This window comes from Ursus maritimus, unplaced genomic scaffold, assembly GCF_017311325.1.
Source record: "Ursus maritimus isolate PB19 unplaced genomic scaffold, ASM1731132v1 scaffold_27, whole genome shotgun sequence".
NCBI lineage: Eukaryota > Metazoa > Chordata > Mammalia > Carnivora > Ursidae > Ursus > Ursus maritimus.
In genome coordinates this window covers 34,320,103-34,341,933 of record NW_024425230.1, presented here as the reverse complement: position 1 = coordinate 34,341,933, position 21,831 = coordinate 34,320,103, and the positions used below count along the sequence as shown (strand labels likewise).

Sequence of the window (21,831 nt, the reverse complement as noted above, 5' to 3'; positions counted from 1 at the left end):
ACATATGTATACATTTCACTGTGGGCTTCTACATGTAGCCTTTTTGTGGACCCTACAAAGGTCAGGGTTGGTTCTGGCTCCCTATGTAACACAGAACCAAGTTGAACCGGCTTGGCTTGGTTTGGAAGACCTTTTATTTTTTTTTTATTTTTTAAAAAAGATTTTATTTATTTATTTGACAGAGAGAGACAGCCAGCGAGAGAGGGAACACAAGCAGGGGGAGTGGGAGAGTGAGAAGCAGGCTCTTAGCGGAGGAGCCTGATGTGGGGTTCGATACCAGAACGCTTAACGACTGAGCCACCCAGGCGCCCCTGGAAGACCTTTTAAAATTGAGTCCTCTCGGGGCGCCTGGGTGGCTCAGTCGTTAAGCGTCTGCCTTCGGCTCAGGGCGTGATCCCGGCGTTCTGGGATCGAGCCCCACATCAGGCTCCTCCGCTGGGAGCCTGCTTCTTCCTCTCCCACTCCCCCTGCCTGTGTTCCCTCTCTCACTGGCTGTCTCTCTGTCAAATAAATAAATAAAATCTTAAAAAAAAAAATTGAGTCCTCTCTAATCTTACCTCCCACTGCTGTTCTGCAAGAATCTTCCGTCAACCAAACTGGTCAGCCCATAGCCAGGCTTGGCCCACGTCCTTTCCTCTGTGCTTGGTTCACACTATTTTTCTCTGAAAGGCCTCCATTTCTGTCCTGCATTTGTATGGGCCACAGTACTGTTTTAAGACCCAGCCTCATAGTCACATGTCACATTCCTCTGGCCTCTTCTAACCCACTTACTGGCATTCGAAGTGTACAACTATGTGTGGCCATTTTTCTTATTATGGACAAGATATGGTTATAAGATAAGGGAAGATCAATACATAATCATTTTCAGACCAGGAAAGGGGACCTCCCCCTTCCCCCCCAAAGTCAGAGGAATAGCTAGGGAATGAGAAGAATGTAGTTAGGCAGGCACCCAAGGAGGAGATGGCCAGCATTGTCAAAAGCTGCAGAGAGGTCGTTGGGAAAGATGCCCAAAAATAGAATATTTGCCCATTAGGAAAGAGGTCTTTTGTGACCATTGAGAGAAAAGCAGACTGTGTGGGTGAAAGCAACATTGTAGTGGGAAAAATAAGAGATGAGAAAGTAGAGACAGCAAACATACTTTAATGTCTCTCAAGAAAATGTGATTCTGAGAAGAGAGAGAGTAGCTTTAGAGGGTGGAAGAGGTAGGGTGGTTTTGTTCTGTTCAAAGGTTGGAGGGGACTGAGTGTGTTTGTAGGAGAAAAGAGCCAGATTAGAGGGAAAATTGATAGTGGGGAAAGAAGGGATAGATGATTCAACAGAATATGGGAATGGCTGAGATCCAGTGCACAGGTGCCGGGGTTAACCTTGATGAGGAGAAAGGGCGCTTCTTGCTGTGGGCAACGGAAGGAGGGCGGGAAGATGAATGAAGGCTACAGGATAGGCATAAAAATGGAGTGATTGGACTCCTCATCATAAATGAGGAGACTGGCGGTCATTGCAGAGAAAAAGGCTAAGAAAGCCCGAATTTTCTGGGGCAGTTCCAGATTTCAAATATTCACATAATCACATTCTTCATTCATTCCTTTCACATTTATTCAGTGCCCCGCATGTACCAGACACTGGGGTCTACAGTGATGCGACTTTTCATGCAGTTTTGGAATTTGTTATACTGGGACTGAAGTGAGATTTACGTTTTACTCTCCTAGAAGGCTTGAAGTAGAAATCAATGCACGAATCAGAAGAGAGTCCTTTGTCAGACCAGATGTCCCGACTTGGGGTTTGGAAAACACGGGCATCTCAACAATGGCGCCCTGTTTGAGGCAGAGAGGGAAGAGAAGCGAGATGGGGGGAAGGTTTACACCCGGGTAACCCCAGGAGGGTGCGCCTTCAACCAGGAAGGTGAGAACCTTCTGTGCACTTCGGGCCGCGCTGTAACCAAGGGTAACGGCGCCTCAGCCTACACTAGTGTGAAGACCTGCTTCTTCCCTGAACCAGGTGGGTCCACGGAGGCTGAACAGGACCAGACACGAGCCCAGCCTCGCCAACCGAGACAACTTGCCGCGATCTGCCACCGCCTCTATTTAAGGTCACGGCTACTTTTGCCCCTAGTTAATTGTGAGGGGCGGGGGAGGGGAGAGGCTGTGGGCGGGACGAATCACCTTTTCTAATTTACAACTGGTCACAATGGACTCCGAGTCCCGCCTCCTGCGCCGCCGCCGACAGGCTCTCCGGGCTGTCACTCGAGCCGCCGCGGCCGCCCCTCGCCGTGGCTGGGATCTCGCGGGAAGAGCGGCGGGCACGACTGTAGCTTGGTCTCCCGGCTGCGCGCGAAGCGGGAGGGCTCTCCTCACACAAGCGCTTCCTCGCGGAGAGGCTAGAGCTGCGGCAGTTGCAGGCCTGGGCCGCCCCTTCCCTGCCGCCGCCTTCTTTTCCTCAGGGCTCCTCGGTCCGCTCGCCCTCCGGCGCTCCCAGGTAAGGAAGCCCGGAGCGCGTCTCGGCTGCGGAGCGGTCGGGGAGCGGGGACTCGGAGCAGCCGGGGCGGACTGGCTCCCGACGGGGGCGGCTCCGCGGGCTGCGCGGCGCTGCCTGGTGGGCGCGAGGCTTGGCGGGGCTCGGGAGTGCGGGGGGCAGGAGGCGGCGGGGTGGGACTCGAGTGCGGGCGCCCAAGGGCGGTGTGGCTGGTGCCGGGGCTCCTGAGGCGAGGGGGCGGTTTATTGGGGGGTCTTGGGGCTCTTCCAGCTTGGCATGGGGGTGGGCGGTGGCGCAGAGGGTCCCACTTCGGGGTCAAGGGAGATTTATCAGGGTCCTGGGGTTCCTGGAGGTGGCGTAGCGGGGTTCCGGAACAAGGGGTCCTCTTACCGTGGTCGCAGGCTCCGTGGGGGCAGAGAATTCAGTTTTGCAGGTCGTAAGTCTCTGAAGGGGCACATCATTGGGGTCTTGGGGGTCCTTTGAGCGGAAGTGTTTCGCATCCCTGGGTGACAAAGCAGCGTATTAGGGTTCGGGGGAGGGGGCTCTGTTTATCCGGGTCTCCGGGCGAGAGGGCGATGTGTCTGCGTCCTACAGGGGCCGGGCCGCCTTGGTGGGCTGCTCGCGGCGGAAGGGTGTTCGGCGGAGACCGGTGTCTTTACTGGGGTTTCTGCTTTGCCCAGAGGGGGGCGGTACCTTGGCATGGTCTCCAGTCTTTAAGGGGGCGACAGGGCGAGTTAGAGGGTCTCCGGGAGATCTCGAATGGAGGGCGCAGCTCAGCAGGCACTACTGGGTCGGCTCGGGGTAGGAGGGGGCTCTAGGGGCATCCGGAGCCCGCCCAGTAGACAGTCTGTGGCTGGTCAGGATCCTGGAACAGGTCTCTCTCCACGTGAGATCTATTCGGTGCTCAGTGGGAGGATTGATACGCGTTGTTTCTTAGTTGGAGAAATCGTGGGTTGGTTCTGCAGTTTTCTTTTCCCTGCCCCGGGATCCCTGTGGGGGCGTGCTGGTCTCGCTGCTCTGGGAACGAGAGAATGGTAGCACCTTGGGTGGGTATAGACTCGAGCTTCTTTAGGAAGCGAGTGTCCTAAGGTTGAGCGTGCCAGCCGCTGAAGATAGGGAAGGCTGTGTGGTTTTGGCTTCGCTTTCTTAGTCTGCTTTGCTGATCCTGCATTATTATGAGATCTATCCTGAAGTCTTGCCTGAGTGTTAGGCAGAGTCAAGTAGTGATGGGGGGTGTATTCTGGCTTCTCTGTCCTTTGCAAAACGTTCGTGGAGAGGGATAACTTGAAGTTCAGTCTCCAAATAATGTATCGGAATTTGAAGTCCCAAAGCTAGAGCTCTGCAGAAGCGTCATTTGAGACCTGTAAGGATGGCTAACAGCTCTTTTAGAGAATCCTGCTAAACAGTTTTATTGTAAAGGTTGTTAGTCTTGACTCTAATGCAGAGCTCTCGGTAACTAGACCAGACTTTGGTGAAATTCAACTAAAATGACCTGTGTATATGTGTACATGGTTTTTAAAAAATGTATGGCTTGGGAAGTCTGCATTTGCTTGACAGTTCTTCAGGTTAGATAGCTACTTCATCACAGAGGCCTGTAAATGAAGTCTGATGTGGCAGGCAGTGGGACCCATATTAACAGTAATTCTCTCATTTTGGGTCAACAGAGAAATTAGACTATGCCAAAGCAAAGAATTTTGCCTGCCTTTAGTCTTTTTCTTAGTAACGGTTTTTTTAAGATTGAGATTTGTTTTGATCTTAGAACCAGAAAGATTAGGGGAAATGTACTTAATCCTTGAGTATTGCAATCATTAAAAAAAAGGGGGAGGAATTATACGTGGCAATATTTAACCCATTGAGGAGCTTAAGTTTTTTGTTTTGTTTTTCGTTTTTGCCTGATTGACTCTTATAGCTATCAAAATTGATCAGTTGAGCAGATATCTGGTTGGACCTACAGCCAAAAAACCCTAAACAGACCTTTGTTTTCCCCATTACTTCTGAAAGACAAATGATAAATTAAGCAAATTTCAGTAATTTTTTTAAAAAGCAGCTTTCATGATTTCCAAATAAACATACTGATCAATGAACAAATATTTGATTATTTGGTAGGTGTCACAGCACTGGAGGTACAGTGATTGCAGCTGACATGTAACCTGTATTGAGAGAAAGCAAATAAAATGAATACATAAAATAATCGAGATGTTGATAATGAAGAAACAGGGTACTTGGGGTTCAGCTCACTTTTTTGTATAACCCTAAATAATAATATAACTGATGTCTGTCGTGATAACCAGAAACCAAATAAGGTAATGATCTACCTTCTAAATTATTAAAGAAAGATTGAAATATGATCAGTACAGTTTGGGTGTTAAATATATACGGACTCTTTGAGGATTAGCACCTTTTGTTGTATAAACATTAAAAAGTCTATAAGGATACACATCAAACTTACAAGTGTTTGGGGGATTCTTTAAGAGAGGGTTGTAGAGGCATGGAAGATAGTTATTAATTTTATGCTTTTGTATTGTTTGAATCTATTTCAATGAGTAGACATAAGTACAAATTACAGAAGTCTAAAAATTAAAACATTTTGGTCACTGTACAAATTTGTGAAATGTACAGTATTTATAGGGCATTTTGTCAGTGTTGCCCCTTCCACTGTGTGTACTAGTAAAGGAAAAAATATTTCAAGAATCTAATATTATAGGGGGTGGGGAGCACAACAGAATAAGAATACTGAGACCTAAGTAAAATGTTAAAACATTTTAAAGATGTTGGATGTTTAATTATATAAAGATAAATTAATCTAAGGCCTTTCTTTTTTCAAATTTAATTATTTCCGAATTTGAGAAGGGAGGTTTTTCAACTCCTTAGACAAGAATACGAATACCTTATGTCTCTGTGTTGGGGGTAGAGGTGTTCTTATTGATGCACAGACTTCAGAAGAGATTTTTTTTGTCAAATGTTTGGATACATCTACTAGATTTGTTTTTCTGCTGAGGCGTATGAAACATAAAAATAATTTTATGGTTCATTGTTGCTATAATTTAGTGTTACTATTTATATTTCATTTTACTGTAATACAACCAGAGTGTCTTTTGGATTATCATTCAAAATTCTAGAATTATAAGCATGATGTACTAAAGCAGTTTCTAGAAAGGAAATCGTAAGACATGGATTCCAATCTTCACTGTCCTACTAACGTCTGACCTTGGGTAATTTCTTAGACTCTTAGGGCTTCAGTTTCCATACGTATAAAATTAAAGCGAAGTCCCTGTCAGTAATCAGTGTAAGCTCCAATTCCAAGGATTCTATTGCATTGATTTTGATGTTGCATGTCAGCAGTATTATGTCTACAAAAAGGGATAGATGACTGAAGAGTAGCTGGTTCTCAGGATACAACTAGTTCCATGTAATTTTCATTTATGATATCTAATTTTAGAAACTTCTTCCTTTTTAAGATATATAGGAAATATTTAATTCCAGACTATACATTCATGAAGGTAAATGATTTTCTTTCGATGATTTAGCTTTATTTGTTAAAGCATTATTATTTTTATTTCTGATTTCTGGTTGATTATCTATGTGATGATGTAATGTCCTTATTTAACTTTGGGTTGTAGAATGAGGTTTCTAGTGGTTGACCCTCTTTAATCCATCCTTTACACTCCTGCCAAGGTGACTTTTCTAAAACGCAGATCTGTTCAAAGCTTCTTTTCTTAAAATCCGTACTTCTCCTTCACCCTACAGTACATGTTTAGTTCTAACTCTTTATCATTACAAGGCCCTTCATCATCTGGCTCATCTATCTGTGTTTCCCCCATTGTAAATCTGAAGCTCCAACTGTACTAATCTAGTTAATTCACTGAAAGAGTCATACTGTTTCCTGACTCAGAGCCTTCTCATATATTCTCCCCACTGCTTAGAATGCCTTTCTTTCTCCTGTCTTCTTGACAAAGTATACTGATTTTTCAATAAAACTTAAGCACTATCTGCTTTTTAAGTCTTCTGTGTCCTCTGGTCCTCCCTCTTCGTTACCTCCCTGGGTTATTCACTTTCTATGTCTTGTTCATTCATTCTGTTATGTTTGCTAGTATGCTGTAATTATTTATGTCTGTCGGTGGGTCCTCCTGGACTCCAAACCTGGTTTATATTTGTCTTACTACTTTCTGAACCTTGATTGCTTATTTTACAACAGTTGGCTCTCATTACAGGTTGGAACCCTCAATGCCAATATTGATATCTTCGTAATGTCCAAGTTAAGCCCAAATCTCGGTCTTGTCCTATTTTTCTAAAATTTTGGGCTTTCTCTTATTAATAGAATAAGATACTTTACCCTTATCCCTATGACCACAAACTGATATTAGATCTATGGCTCTTATCCTCTTACTTAAGAAGTAAGACTCACAGCACTATACAAGTTAAGGTTACTCTATTAAACTTGGAGATTTTGAGGCACGCACTAGTTCCTCTAACTAAAATTGCTAGGAGAGTTATAAACTAATTTGATATTTCAGATCTTGGATATCAGTGATTGGTAGATATTTTTACCTTGGCTGCTTTTTGTATGGGACATGATTGTTGCCAACGTGTGTGTGTCTTTATATTGTCTCTTTATTGGCTGAATATTTAATAACTTGCTCAGGGTCATTATCTCCTAAGCAACAGGCTATAACTAGATTCAGGTCTGTTGTACTGGTTCTGTGCTTTTCCAGATACTAAACTGCTTTCTGAATATGACTGCTTATTCAGTGTATTAAAATTAATAATAGATATTTTATTCATTTCACAAATTGAAGAAGTTAGGTTGTAATGTTTATTCATTCAGTTTTTTCAAAAAAGCTAGAGAATTTGAGATGGTTTGAATGTTAGAGATCATTTAATCCAATTCTTCATTTTAGCATATGAGGGAACTGACACACAAGAGTAATTGAATGACTTGCTCAAGATCATGTGGCTAAGTGGTTAAGATTTTCTTTATTAAGCTAGTTATGCACATTGGTGTTATAAAACCATTATTTGAAAGGAATACCAGCTGCCTGGTTCCCCCCACCCCACCCCCCCAGAAAAAAAAAAAAAAAAAAAGCCTGGAGTGGCTTTTAGAAAAGTGATGTTGAGGATCTCAGAGTCTTAAGGACATGGCTCAGAGAAAATCCAGACTTTGGATTATGACACATGGAGACGCCTCAGTGCCTTTACTCACATAGTTCCCTCGTCTGGGTTTCTTTCCTTCCTCTTTTTCTTTTTAAGAGTCTTTCCACAGTTAACCAATCTTATGCTTGATGAAGTTGTTATTAGCATCAGCCTTACTAGTAACCACTTAAGTGCTATCCATAAGCCAACTAATAGAGATACAAAAAAGCTTAAAATCTAGTCACTATCCTGAAGAGGCTTGGCTTATTTGGAAGTGGGAGACAGTGTATATTTAATTGCAAGGCAGTATGTAAAAGTGCCATGAGTGGTACATTTGTAGGAACTCAGAAGATTAGTAAGGGTGGATTGAGCTAGTGGTTACAGAAGTTTCTGTGTAGAAAAGATTTGACTTAAATTAACCTTTTTTTAAAAAGATTTTTATTATTTATTTATTAATTTTTAAAAAGATTTTATTTATTTATTAGAGATAGACAGTGAGAGAAGGAACACAAGCAGGGGGAGTGGGAGAGGGAGAAGCAGGCTTCCCTCTAAGCAGGGAGCCCGATGCCGGTCTGGATCCCAGGACCCTGGGATCATGACCTGAGCTGAAGGCAGGCGCTTAACGACTGAGCCACCCAAGCGCCCCTTAAGATTTTTATTTTTAAGTAATCTCTACACCCAAGGCGAGGCTTGAACTCACAACCCCGAGATCGAGAGTGGAGTGCTTTACTGACTGGGCCAGCCAGGCATCCTGATTTAAGTTAAAAAAAATTTTTTTTAATAGAGGGAGGAAGAGAGAGCACGAGGGGGTGGGAGAGAGGGGCAGAGGGAGAGAGAGAATTTTAAGCGGACTTCATGCTGACTGTGGAACCTGATAGGGTACTCATTCTCATGACTGAGACCTTGACCTTAGCCGAAACCAGGAGTCACACGTTTAATTGACAGAGCCACCCAGGTGACCGTAAGTTAATCTTTAAATAAGGAGTTGGAGTAAAACTCTTAATTAAGCTCATTGAAACTCTTGCTGTTTTATTTTGTTTTACTCTTGCTCACTTCCCTCACTTCACAGTGGCCTTCTCTCTGCTTCAGAAGACCTGGAACATGTTCTTCCACACATACATGTCTCCCTCCTTTACTTCCTTCAAGTCTTAATTAAAATATTGCCCTTCTGTGAGGCCTTTACTGGCCCCCTTGTTTAGAATTATAGCAGCCCTTTCACACATAATTTTCCTATTTCTCTTCCTTGCTTTGTTTCTTTATTTTGTTCTTTCAGCTATCCAACATGCTCTATATTTATATTGTCCTTCCACTCCTACTATAATTTAAGATCCATGAGGGCAGGTGTTTTTACCCATTTTATTCAGTCCTATATACCCAGCACCCAGAACAGTACCTATTACAAAGTAGGTGCTCAAATTTTTGTTGAATAAGACAATTGAACTTTAAAGCAGGAATTTGAAAATTATTTGATTTAACGTTTTCTCCTTCCTTTTTTCCTTTCTTCTTTTTCTTCTGGCTGGCATAGAGGAATAGAACTTTCTCTTCCATTTTCTAAAAAATTTATGGGATTTTAATTAAGAATATCCTGTATAGTAAAGTGCAGAAATTATAAACAGCTCGGGGTATTTCTACATGTGTAAACATGTAGTCACCAACCAGATCAAGATACAGAACACTTCTAGGACCTTAGAAACCTTCCTCAGGTTCTCTCCCAGTCAGTATTTCCCCAAAGTAACCACTCTTCAGACTTCTATCACAACAGATTACTTTTATTTTCCTGAACTTCATACAAATGGAATCAACCTGGTTTCTTTTGGTCAGCATTGTGTCTGTAAAATTCATCCATATTTTTTTTAAGTTAACAGCAATTCATTCTTTTTCATTGTAGTGTAGTATTCCATTGTTTGAGTACATGTTTTTTTTTTTTCCTGTTGATACATTTGGGCCATTTCCAGTTCTTAGCTCTTAGGAACAAAGCTGCTGTGAACAACTTTGTACGTGTCTTTTGGTGCGCATAAAGATTACTTTCTTGGGTGCCTGGTGGCTCAATCAGTTGAGCATCCAACTGTTGATTTTGGCTCAGGTCATGATCTCAGGATCCTGGGATCCAGCTGGGTGGGCCTCCTCACTCAGCGGGGAGTCAGCTTGAGGATTCTCTCCCTTCTCCCTCTGCCCCTCCCCCTGCTCATGTTCTCTCTCTCTCTCTCTCTCTCTTTCTCTCTCTCTCAAATAAATAAATAAATCTTAAAAAAAAAAAGATTAGGGCACTTGGGTGGCTCACTTGATTAAGCATCGTCCTTTGGCTCAGGTCATGATCCCAGGGTCCTGAGATCAAGTTCTGCCCGCATCAGGCTCCTTGCTCAGCTGGGAGTCTGCTGCTCCCTCTGCCCCCCCCCCACCCAGCTCTTGCTTGTTTTTTCTCTCTCTCTCTCAAAAATAAATAAAATCATAAAAAAGATTAATTTCTTGGCTAAATAACTAGCAGTTAACCTCATCTCCACACACACACACACACATATATAGAAATACACATAATTCTTTTTTTTTTTTAAGATTTTATTTATTTATTTGACAGAGAGAGACACAGCCAAGGAGAGGGGGAACGCAAGCAGGGGGAGTGGGAAAGGAAGAAGCACACTCCCAATGGAGCAGGGAGCCCAACGCGGGCTCAATGCGGGGCTCGATCCCAGGACTCTGGGATCACGCCCTGGGCCTAAGGCAGACCTTAACCACTGAGCCACCCAGGTACCCTGAGATAGACATAATTCTTAAAGCACATGGTTTTTAGCACATGCTAGATGATCATTAAATGATTGAAGATAAATTAGTAACTAATCATGTACTGTGAGATTATCTCAAGCTTATTAAAAATATTGGGGAATTGTTTTTGTTTTTTGTTTTTTTTTTAAGATTTGTTTATTAATGAGAGAGGGAGAGCGTGCTCCAGCAGAAGCAGAGGAGGGGCAGAGGGAGAAGCCGACTCCCTGCTGACAGGGAGGCCTGACTCCAGGGTGTGATCCCAGGACCCTGGAACGACAACCTGAGTCAAAGGCAGACACTCAACTGACCAAGCCACCCAGGTGCTCCTGGAGAACCATTTCGAGTCTGTACTTTTTTCTTATATCTGACCTAAAATATGACTTTATCCAGGCTTTACACATTTCTCTTTCATCTGGGATTGCCTTTTTTTTTTAAAGCCATATTTCTTATTACTTGCTCTCCCTCCTCTAGAAAATGAGAGAAATATGCGCAGGAAGGAGAAAATTCAAATTAATTTCAAGATGTGAATTTCAGAACTGGTTGGCTATTTTTCTTTAATTATTCAACAATAAGTCATTTTTTTCTGACGTTTGCTTCTACTGTACATATTTTTTCTAATATTCTATACACTTTGAAATCAGTTATACCAGCACATTCATAACACAGCTGGAAAAGTTGTGAATCTGTTTTTTATTTTTGTCATGTGTTGGTTATGTTTTGGGGTGTGTTAAGCAAAGGCTTTCTTTGATGGCCTTAAGTAATTCTAGAAATGGTCTTAGTTGGTGAAGAATGCAAATGAGAGCTAAAATAATAGAAAAAATCTTGAGTAATATTTTTCTAATTCTGGGAAAGTTTACAGTTTTCTTTTGAAGTGATATCTAAGCTAAGACTTGAAAGATGAGTAGGAAATAAGGTGAATAGGGCACCTCAGAGGGAGTGAGGTAAAAGAACACTGTAGGTAGGCAACTACATTTGCAGAGAGGGAGCAGGGCAGATTTGGGGGTCTGCAGGCCATTCAGGAAGGCTGGGGCAGTGGTTTTAAAGCTATAATGTGCATCTGAATCTCCTGGTAGGAATGTGGCTTGTGAATTTAGAGTTCTAACATGCTTACAGGTGTTGGAAATGTTGCTGGTTCAAGGATCAAACTTTCTTGCAAACTACTGGGTTCAGGTGTAGAAAGCAAATGAAAAGGAAGGAGTGGGGAGTGAAAGCAAGGACCATCCCATGAGTCTTATAACCAACTGAAGGAATTTGGGTTTAAGGCATTGGTGATCCACTGAAGAGTGCCAAGAGTAATAGTGAACTTGTGATTTAAGTGGGCAGTAGTGGTGGAAATAATCTTTAGGGGTGGGGTATGCCATCTACATTTGAAACATACAGATTAATGTCTGAGAATTGATAATTTACCTATTCATCAACAGCTGTTGTTTTTCTCGGTAGCAGAGTCAGTGCATTTAAAGGAAAAGTTTGGTTATATTTATTAATTTAGATGTTATATGTTTAAGCAGTTCTTTCTTCCAGGGATATTATTTATCCTAATAAATATTATTATAATTTATCTCATAATTAAATTCTTAACCCTGTTTGATGGGATTAAATTTTTATCCATTTGTGTACCAATATAATAGTCTGAGGTTTTCTTTTTTTATTGATTTAAAAATGAGCTAGCTGATAGTGCTTATTGTATTGTATGGTAGTGCTTATTGTATGGTAGGAATGATCTTAATGATACATAGTAATTTGGGTTACTCTTCATTGGTTTCCCTAAATGTTATTAATTAGAAGGTTTTGATTTAGTATTTCAACTGTTTAAATACTACATCGGTTTTGCAATATTATAAACTTAAGAATAAAGGTATGCGTTTATGTTTTATATATTTATATTGTATTTTCCCCCTGATTGTATAAGGTCTAGGTACTCTTTTAAAAACTTGGAGAAAGGCAAAATAAGCTTAGCCCAAATATAAGCATTACTATCACCTTGGTATACATTCTTCCTCCTCCCATGAATACATGAATATATTTATTCATATGTATACTGTTTGGTACCCCACCAAGCATTATATCATGAAGACTTTTCTACTTCATTAAAATTGTTTTAAAATCTAACTTAATAGTAGCACACTTCTATTGAGTGGATGTATAGTGATTTAACCATTCCCAATTATTGAACATTTTTTTCCTCTGCTGATGACATTGAAGAAAGTCTTTGCATAAGTCATTCTCCATACTTATTTTCTTAGGATAGGAATAAAAATGTTCAGTCAAAGGTAAGACCCTAAAAAAGATTAGATATTGCCATATTGCTTTCTAGAAGGGTCATGCCAATTTATATGCCAGTATTCAGCTTTTCTAATTTGGTAAGCAAAAATGATCTTACTTTAATTTGTGTTTTTTTGGTTGTCAGTGAAGTCGAACATTGTAAATTGTTTTTAAAACAATTACATATTAAAATATTTTTAAAATATCTTTAAAAGAATCCCTTATATATTATCTTGTAAGGTAAAATATTTTAACTGGAATTAATGTTTTCTTTTAATGGATAAATTAATTGTTTTAATAGTTTTTACAAAAACATACAAAACTCCTGGACCCACACAGTTGCCTGAGAGGCATCCACTGTTAATCACTTTCTTATATGTACTTCCAGAGGTATGTTAGATCATGTATGTGTGTGCGTGTGTATTTGTATGCCAAAACATTAGACAAATTATGGAGAACATTCATTAAAATACTGTCTAGTTCAGATGTGGTATTGTGTACTAAATTGTGTACTAAAAATTAGAAAGGGTCTAAAAATGATTAGTATCTGGCTACTAGCCCAGAAGGAAGAAAAGCAGGGTCTGGTAGCATTTGGCAGTAATTTTCTATAAGACAAGTGGCCTTAGCTCTTTTTATTATTGGATCGATTCTTTGACAATAGCACTTCTGTTTATAGTACCAATTCTGTAGTACTGTTCCAAAAAGGAAAGCCAAGTTTTTAAAAATTAGACAGTTGGGGTGCCTGGGTGGCACAGCGGTTAAGCGTCTGCCTTCAGCTCAGGGCGTGATCCCAGCGTTATGGGATCAAGCCCCACATCAGGCTCCTCCACGGGAAGCCTGCTTCTTCCTCTCCCACTCCCCCTGCTTCTGTTCCCTCTCTCGCTGGCTGTCTCTATCTCTGTCGAATAAATAAATAAAATCTTTAAAAAAAAAAAAAGAAAGAAAGAAAGAAGGTGCTGACCGCTAGGAGCCAGCATGGGTTCCCAGAGAGCAAGTCATGTCATACTGGCCTCATCTCTTTTCTTATAGGGTAAGTAACCTGGTAGGTACAACAGGAGATACTCTGGCCATAGTATATCTAGAACTACAGCTACATTTATTGGATTTTTAATTTTGTGCTGGGCACTGGGTTAAATGCTTTACATAGATTGTCTCATTTAGTGCTGTTTTACAAATGAGGGAAGGGACCCCCCGAGGTTATACAGATAGCATTTGACAGCCTTTTATGATATCTTTATAGACAAGTTAGAGAAATGTAGTCTGAATAATTGCATAGATAGGTGGATTTGTGATTGATTAATGGGCTGATGTTAAAATTAAATTGCAGTTCATTCTTAGTGGTGTCCCTCAAGCTGCTGTCTTCCCCCATGTCCTGTTTAAAATGTTTATCCATTACAAACTGGAAGGGAGTGCTAGTATGTTACGTGATGAATCAGGATCCTCCCTCTATCCTCCCCCTTTATTTTTAATAATTGGAAAGAAAATATTTGTTATAATAATTTTATATTTGACATGTATGTATTTGCTAGGGACAAACAAAGCCTTGTAATTGTTTTTTGTTTTTTTTTTTTTAATATGCACAATTACAGGGTTGGAGACTTGGAAGGCTAACAGGTGGTGTGTTGTTGTTGTTCTTTTTAAGTAGGTGTGTGCCTGGCTAGGTCTCCTTATTGTCTGAAGTTGATGAGTCAAAGGTTTATTATAACTGCCCCAAAGTCTCATACTCACTTAAATATTATTTTGAAGCAGGTTGTTTAAAACACAGTTGATTATCCTTTTCTACTCTGCATTTAGCTAAGTGTTCTCAGTTCTGTTTGCCGCTTTTTGAGGAGGATGTTGATAGACAATGTGTTTGGAGGAGAGTAATCAGAATGAAGCAGTGTCTTGAAACAGATATTTGCAGAATAATTGAAATATTTGAGATTTTCAGCCTGGAAATAAAGAAGACTTTAGTGCGGTTATGGTAATGCTTTTCAAATTGGGTAATCGAGTGATCTTTAATATTCTTCCTGACTCAAATCTGTGATTCTGTGAAAAACATGAAGGAATAGGACATGGAAAAGTGATTAAATATATCTTTTGTATCCCCAGAGGACAGAACTAGGAACAATGAATGAGGAAGGGAAGTATCAGCACATAACGAAGATGTTTTTAACAATTGAAATGAAAATAGAGCGGACAATTTCTCATTATGGTGTTAAAGTATGTATTGAATAGCATTTAATCAAGCTATTCTTATTCTCTAAGGACTTTTCCAATTCCTATCTTTTTTTTTATTAAAGATTTTATTTTTAAGTATTCTCTACACGCAACGTGGGGCTTGAACCTACAACCCTGAGATCAAGAGTAACATGTTCCACTGACTGAACCAGCCAGGTGCCCCCAATCTTTTTTTGTTTCTTCATTGGTTATAATTCCCCATAGCAAAATTTTCTTGGGTACATCACTTATTCTCAGAACCATATGATCTTATATAGTATTAAATGTTAGTAACAACATATTATTATGTTAGCAATCACAAATTTAAACAACAGCATAGCATTTTTCGCTGCTAGATTGTTAAAGATTAAAAAGTTTGATAATACAGAACAATGGTAAGGATATATAGAATCACTCATACACTCTAGGCAGGAATGTAAATTTGTGCCTTTCTTTGGAGGACTTATTAAAATTATAAGTGTTCATACTTTCTGACTCAGTAATTTAAAAGAATTTATCTTTGTTTATTATAGTGTTAATTATATTGCCAGAAGCCCTAAGTAATTCTTAATGTGGGTTAAATAAATGATTGTACAGCCATACCGTGGGATATCACACAGCCATAAAAAGAAAGAAAAAAGGAGTACTTCTGCATGAGTTCATCTCTAACACATATTATTGGGTGAAAAAAAATAAGTTGCAGGACAATACTTATTGTATGCTGACATTACTGTAAAGTAAGTTGTGAAAAAAAAAAGTTGTGTATATGTGGGTGTATATGCAAATACATATGCACACATTAATAAACACATTTATGGTTCTATGTTCATAAACTTCTGTGGAAGGATACACAAGAAAAGGAGAAGTAGTTGCTTCCAGAGAGGGGTTAGGAGGTTGGAAGTCTGAGATCCCATTAAGACTTTGGTTTGCCTGAGTACACTTTTATGCCGTGTGTGTGTGTGTGTGTGTGTGTGTATTGGTCAAGATTGTATTGGAAAAAAATTTTTAATTTTGAAGTCTTAATGATTCATGGGAAGTTCAGAATTAGTATGGAGAGGTCCCACATACCCTTCATTCAGGTTATTAGTTTCCCCCAATGATAACATCTTAGGTAACTATAGTACCAAAACCAGGAAATGGGCATTGGTACAACCCACAGATCTTGTTCAGGTTTCACCAGTTTTATATGTGCTCATTTGTGTGTGTATATAATTCTTTCAAGGTTTATCAGATGTGTAGATTAGTGTAATCAACATCACAACTGAGATACATAACTGTTCTATCACCAAAGGTCCTTGTGCTATCCCCATCCATCCATCCTATAGTCCCATCCATCCCCCTAACCTCTTGCAACCACTAAACTGTACACCATTTTTGAACTTTGTCATTTCCAGATGATAAATAAATGGAATAAAAATGTATGTAACCTTTGAGACTGACTTTTTTTTTTTTTTTACTTAGTGTAATTCCCTTGGAATCCATCCAAGTTGTTGCATGTATCAGTAATTCCTTTTTATTGCTGGACAATATCCAATGGTATGGATGTACCAGAGTTTTGTTTTGTTTTTTATTAACATATAATGTATTATTGGTTTCAGCAGTACAGGTCTGTGTGTACCAGAGTTTTTAAAATCTTCACCCATTGTTGGACATTTGGGAAGTTTCCAGTTTTGGCTATTACAAATAATAGCTGTTATCAACATTTATGTGCAAGACATGAGATTTCATTTCTCTGGGATAAATGTCCAGGAGTGTGAATTGCTGGGTATTATGGTAATTGTATTTAAGAAAGTGTAAAGTGTATTTTAAGAGGCTGCCAACTCATTTTCCGGAGTGGTATACCATTTTAGATTTCCATCAGCATCCTATGAGAGGCTTAGTTTCTCTGTCTTCCTTGGCATTTGATATTGTCACTATTACTTCAGGTGTTCTAATAAATGTGTAGAGGTATCTCTTTATGGTTTTAATTTGCATTGCCTTGATGGCTAATTATGTTGAACATATTATTCTTGCCATCTATATCCTCTTTGGTGAAATGTCTCATGTCTTCTCATTTTTAAATTATTATTATTATTTTTTAAGAATTTATTTCAGAGAGTGAGTGAGAAAGAGAGAGTGAGTGAGCACACCAGTAGGGACAGAGGAAGAAGGAGAAGCAGACTCCCCTGCTGAGCAGGGAGATCGACATGGGGCCAGATCCCAGGACTCTGGGATAATGACCTGAGCCGAAGGCAGACGCTCAATCGACTGAGCCACTCATGTGCCCCTCTTCTCATTTTTTTTTTTTTAAAGATTTTATTTATTTATTTGACAGAGAGAGAGACAGCCAGCGAGAGAGGGAACACAAGCAGGGGGAGTGGGAGAGGAAGAAGCAGGCTCATAGCAGAGGAGCCTGATGTGGGGCTCGATCCCAGAACGCCGGGATCACGCCCTGAGCGGAAGGCAGACGCTTAACCGCTGTGCCACCCAGGCACCCCCTCTTCTCATTTTTTTAATTGAATTTTCTTTTTTTCTTTTTTTTTTAAGATTTTATTTATTTGACAGAGAGGCAGCGAGAGAGGGAACACAAGCAGGGGGAGAGGGAGAGGAAGAAGCAGGCTCCCAGCGGAGGAGCCTGATGTGGGGCTCGATCCCAGAATGCCGGGATCACACCCTGAGCCGAAGGCAGACGCTTAACAACTGTGCCACCCAGATGCCCCTTTAATTGAATTTTCTGTTTACTCTTGAATTTTGAGAGTTCTTTATCTATTCTAGATATGAGTCATTTGTCATAGAAGTGGTTTGCAAATATTTTGTCTGTTTATCTAACTTGTCAAACTTATTGGCATAAAGTTCTCATGTTTTCCTATTATCCTTCTAGTATCTATAGATTCTGTAATGCTGTCACTTCTTTCATTTCTGATATTGATCGTGTCTTTCTCTTTTCCCTCCTCAGTCTGGGTAGATGTTTAATAGTTTTATTGCTCTTCTCAACCAGCTTTTGAATTCTTTGATTTTTCTCTATTATTTCTGTTTCCTGGTTTTTTATTTCAGCTTTGGTCTTTATTATTTCCTTTCTTTGGCTTACTTTGGGTTTAATTTACTCTTTTTCTAGTTTCTAAAAGGTAGAAACTTAGGATAATTAATTTGAGAACTTCTCTTGCAAATATAAGCAATTACTACTATAAATTTCTCCTTAAGTACTTCTTTAGCAGAATCTCATAAATTCTGGTATGTTGTGCTTTTCTTTTTATTTAGTTAATAACACTTCTAATTTGCCTCCCCCCTCTTTAAAACCCATGAATTATGTAGAAGTTGTGTTCTTTAATTTCTAAATATTTGAGCATTTTCCTAGGATCTTTCTGTTATTGATTTCCATCTTAATCACACTGGGGGCAGAGAACATACTTTGTCTAACTTGAATCATTTTGAATTTGTTTAGCCTTATTTTGTTTCCCAGAATATGGTCTCTCTTAATATGTGTTCTGTGTACTCTTGAGAAGCGCGTGTATTCTGCTGCTATCAGGTAGAGTGTTTTAGAAACATCAACCAGATCAAGTTGGTTGATAGTGTTGTTCAAATCTACTATCCTTGCTATTTTTCTTTTCCTTTCCTTTTTTAAAAAAACCTATTTGTTACATTAATTTTTGAGAGAGAAGTATTGGAAATTCTTACAGTAATAATTATGGATTTGTCTGTTTCCCTATGCAGTTCTGTCAGTTTTTGCTTCATGTATTTTGAAGCTCTGTTACTAGGTGTATAAACATTGAGGCTCGTTAGATCTTCCTCATAAAATGACTTGCTCATCATTATGAAATGACTGTCTTTTTTCCTGGTCATAGTCTTTGCTATAAGAATCTACTTTGCCTTATATTAATACAGCCGCTCCAGCTTTTTTTTCCATATATCTTTTTCCATCTTTTTATTTTTAACCTATTTGTATCTTCTTGTTTGTTCATTTATTTATTTAGACTTATTTATTTATTTATTTGAGAGAGCATGAGTGGGGGAAGGAACAGAGGGAGAGGGAGAGAGAGAAGCCTCAAGCAGACTCCCTGCTGAGTGTGGAGCCTGACACGGGGCTCAATCCCAGGGCCCCTAGATCATGACCTGAGCTGAAATCAAGAGTCGGACGCTTAACCAACTGAACCACCCAGGTGCCTTGGTGTCTTCATATTTAAAGTGTTTCTTATAGGCAGTTTCTAGTTGGATCATGCTTTTTCATCCAGTCTGATAGCATCTGTCTTTTAAATAGAGTCTATAGGCCATATTCAGGCATACTTTGGAGATAGTGTGGGTTTAGTACCAGACCACTGCAGTAAAGTGAGTATTGCAATAAAGTGTGTCACATGAATTTTTTGGTTTCCCAGTGTGTATAAAAGTTATGTTTACAGTATACTATGTACTCTATTAAGTGTGCAATAACATTATGTCTAAAAGAACAATATACATACCTTAATTTAAAAATACTTGATTGCTAAACTTGGTAACCATCATCTGAGCTTTCAGTGTTGTAATAACTCTTCACAGATCACTGTAACAAATAGGATAATAATAAAAGAGTTTGAAATATTGTGAGAATTACCAAAATGTGACACAGACACATGAAGTGAGCTAATGCTGTTGGGAAAATGGCACTGATGAACTTGCTCAACACAGTGTTGCCACAAACCTTCAATTTGTAAAAAACACAGTATCTGTGAAGTGCAGTAAAGTGAAGCACAATAAGAGGTATGCCTCTATGCTTGATGTGATTATTTATGTCGTGTTTGAGTCTGTCATTTTGTTATTTGTTTTGCATTTGTCCTGTTCTGTGTTCCTTCTTTTTTCTGTCTTCTTTTGGCTTACTTGAGTATTTTCTACGATTCTGTTTTATCACATCAGTTGCCTTATTAGCTGTGACTGAATGTTTGGTTATTTTAGTGGTTGCTTAGGTTTATAGTATATAAATGTTTATAGTATACATCTTTCATTTTGCTACTTTCAAAGATAATGTCGTTTTATGTATAGTATTATGAACCATACAAAAGTATACTTTCATTGTCTTTTCTTAGCCTTTATGCCATTGTTATAATCCATTTTACTTTTACAAGTTATAAAACCTCATTACATTGTTACTATTTTTTTAAACAATTATCTTTTAAAGAGATTTAAATAGTATAACAAAATCTTAAATATTTACCCTTGAAATGATCATTTCTGGTGTTCTTCATTCCTTTATGTAGATCCATATTTGTATTTGGAGTTTTCTTCTGGCTGAAGAATTTCCTTTAACATTTAAAAAATGTAGGTCTGCTTGTGATGAAGTCCTTCTACTTTTCATGTCTAACATTTCCATTTAAAAAAAATCTTCCATGGGGCACCTGGGCGGCGCAGTCGTTAAGCGTCTGCCTTCGGCTCAGGGCATGATCCTGGAGTCCTGGGATCAAGCCCCACATCGGGCTCCTCCACTGGGAGCCTGCTTCCCCTCCTGCTTCCTCCTCTCCCACTCCCCCTGCCTTGTGTTCCCTGTCTCGCTGGCTGTCTCTCTCTCTCTGTCAAATAAATAAATAAATAATCTTAAAAAAAAAAATCTTCCATGTCCTTACTTAAGTTTTTACATGTGGAATGTGGTTATAATGACTATTTTAATGTCCTCGTATGCTAATTCTGATATTTGTGTCAGTTCTGAATCTTTTAAAAAATAATTGTGGTAAAATTTGCATAACATAAAATTTAACATTTTTAAGTGTACAAATAAGTGACATTTAATACATTAACAGTGTTGTGCAGCTATTGCCACTATCTATTTCTAGAACATTTTATCACCACAGTTTTAAGTCTTCCAGCCTATGAACATGTGATGTCTTTCCACTGATTTAGGTCTTCTTTAATTTCTTTCGGCAGTCTTTTGTTCCTTGCAGTGTACATGTCTTGTACTTCCTTGGTTAAATTTATTCCTAAGTGTTTTATTCTTTTTGATGCTCTTGCAAGTGACATTGTTTTCTTAATTTCCTTTTCAGATTGTTCTTTGCTAATGTGTAGAAATACAACTGGTTTTTATGTGTTGATCTTATACTCTACAACTTTACTGAATTTTATTAGCTCTAATAATTTTTCTTGTAGAGTCTTTAGGATTTTCTATGTATAAGATCATGTCATCTGCAGATAGAAATAGTTTTACTTCTTTCTTTCCAATTTGGATCCCTTTTATATGTTCTGCCTTGCCTTATTGCTCTGGCTGGAATTTCTGGTATAATGTTTGAATAATAGTGGTGAAAGTGAGCCTCCTTATCTTATTCTTGATCTTAGGGAGAAAGCTCCCCCCCCCCCCCCCTCTTTTTTTTTTTTTTTTTTTTTGTGAAAGGGTGTTGGATTTTGTCATGCCTTTTTTCCATTAACTGAGATGATCATGTTTCCCCCCCCTTCATTATATTGATAGGGTGTATTACTATGATTTATTTTCAGATGTTGAACTACCTTTGCAGTCTTGGAATAAATACTACTTGCTCAAAGCATATAGTCTTTTTAATACGCCGCTGGATTAAGTTTACTAGTATTTTGTTGAAGACTTTTACATCTCTGTTTAAAAGGGATATTCATCTATAGTTTTCTTGTGGTATCTTTGTCTGGCTTTGGTATCAAGGCAATGTTTGTGTCTTAAAATGAGTTAGGAAGTGTTCCTTCAATTTTTGGAGGGAGGTTTTTGTTGGGAGGTTTTTGATTACTCATCCAGTCTCTTGTTATAGGTCATGTTTTTTAGGAATTTGTTCATTTCATCTCGGTTTTCCAGTTTGTTGGCATTCAGTTGTTCATAGTATTCTTTTATGATCCATTTTATTTCCTTAAGGTCAGTAGTAATGTCCCATGTTCATTTCTAATTTTAGTAGTTTGAGTCTTTTCTGTTATTTTCTTAGTTAGTCTAACTAAAAGTTTGTCATTTTATCTTTTCAACTACCAACTTTTGGTTTCATTGATTCTCTCTGTTGCCTTTCTATTCTATGTTTAATTTACCTGGACTCTAATCTTTATTATTTCCTTTCTTTTACTAGT

At 39.1% G+C, this 21,831-nt stretch overlaps 1 protein-coding gene across 1 annotated transcript in view; it reads left to right on the top strand.

Annotated features, from left to right (window-relative positions):
* Positions 1 to 2,288: 2,288 nt before the first annotated feature.
* GLCE (glucuronic acid epimerase) overlaps positions 2,289 to 21,831 on the top strand; it is a 109,526-nt gene continuing 89,983 nt past the window's right edge. Inside the window, exon 1 of the mRNA XM_040643055.1 lies at positions 2,289 to 2,472. The gene's annotated coding sequence lies outside the window, so the exon portion shown is untranslated. The remainder of the gene's footprint in view (positions 2,473 to 21,831) is intronic.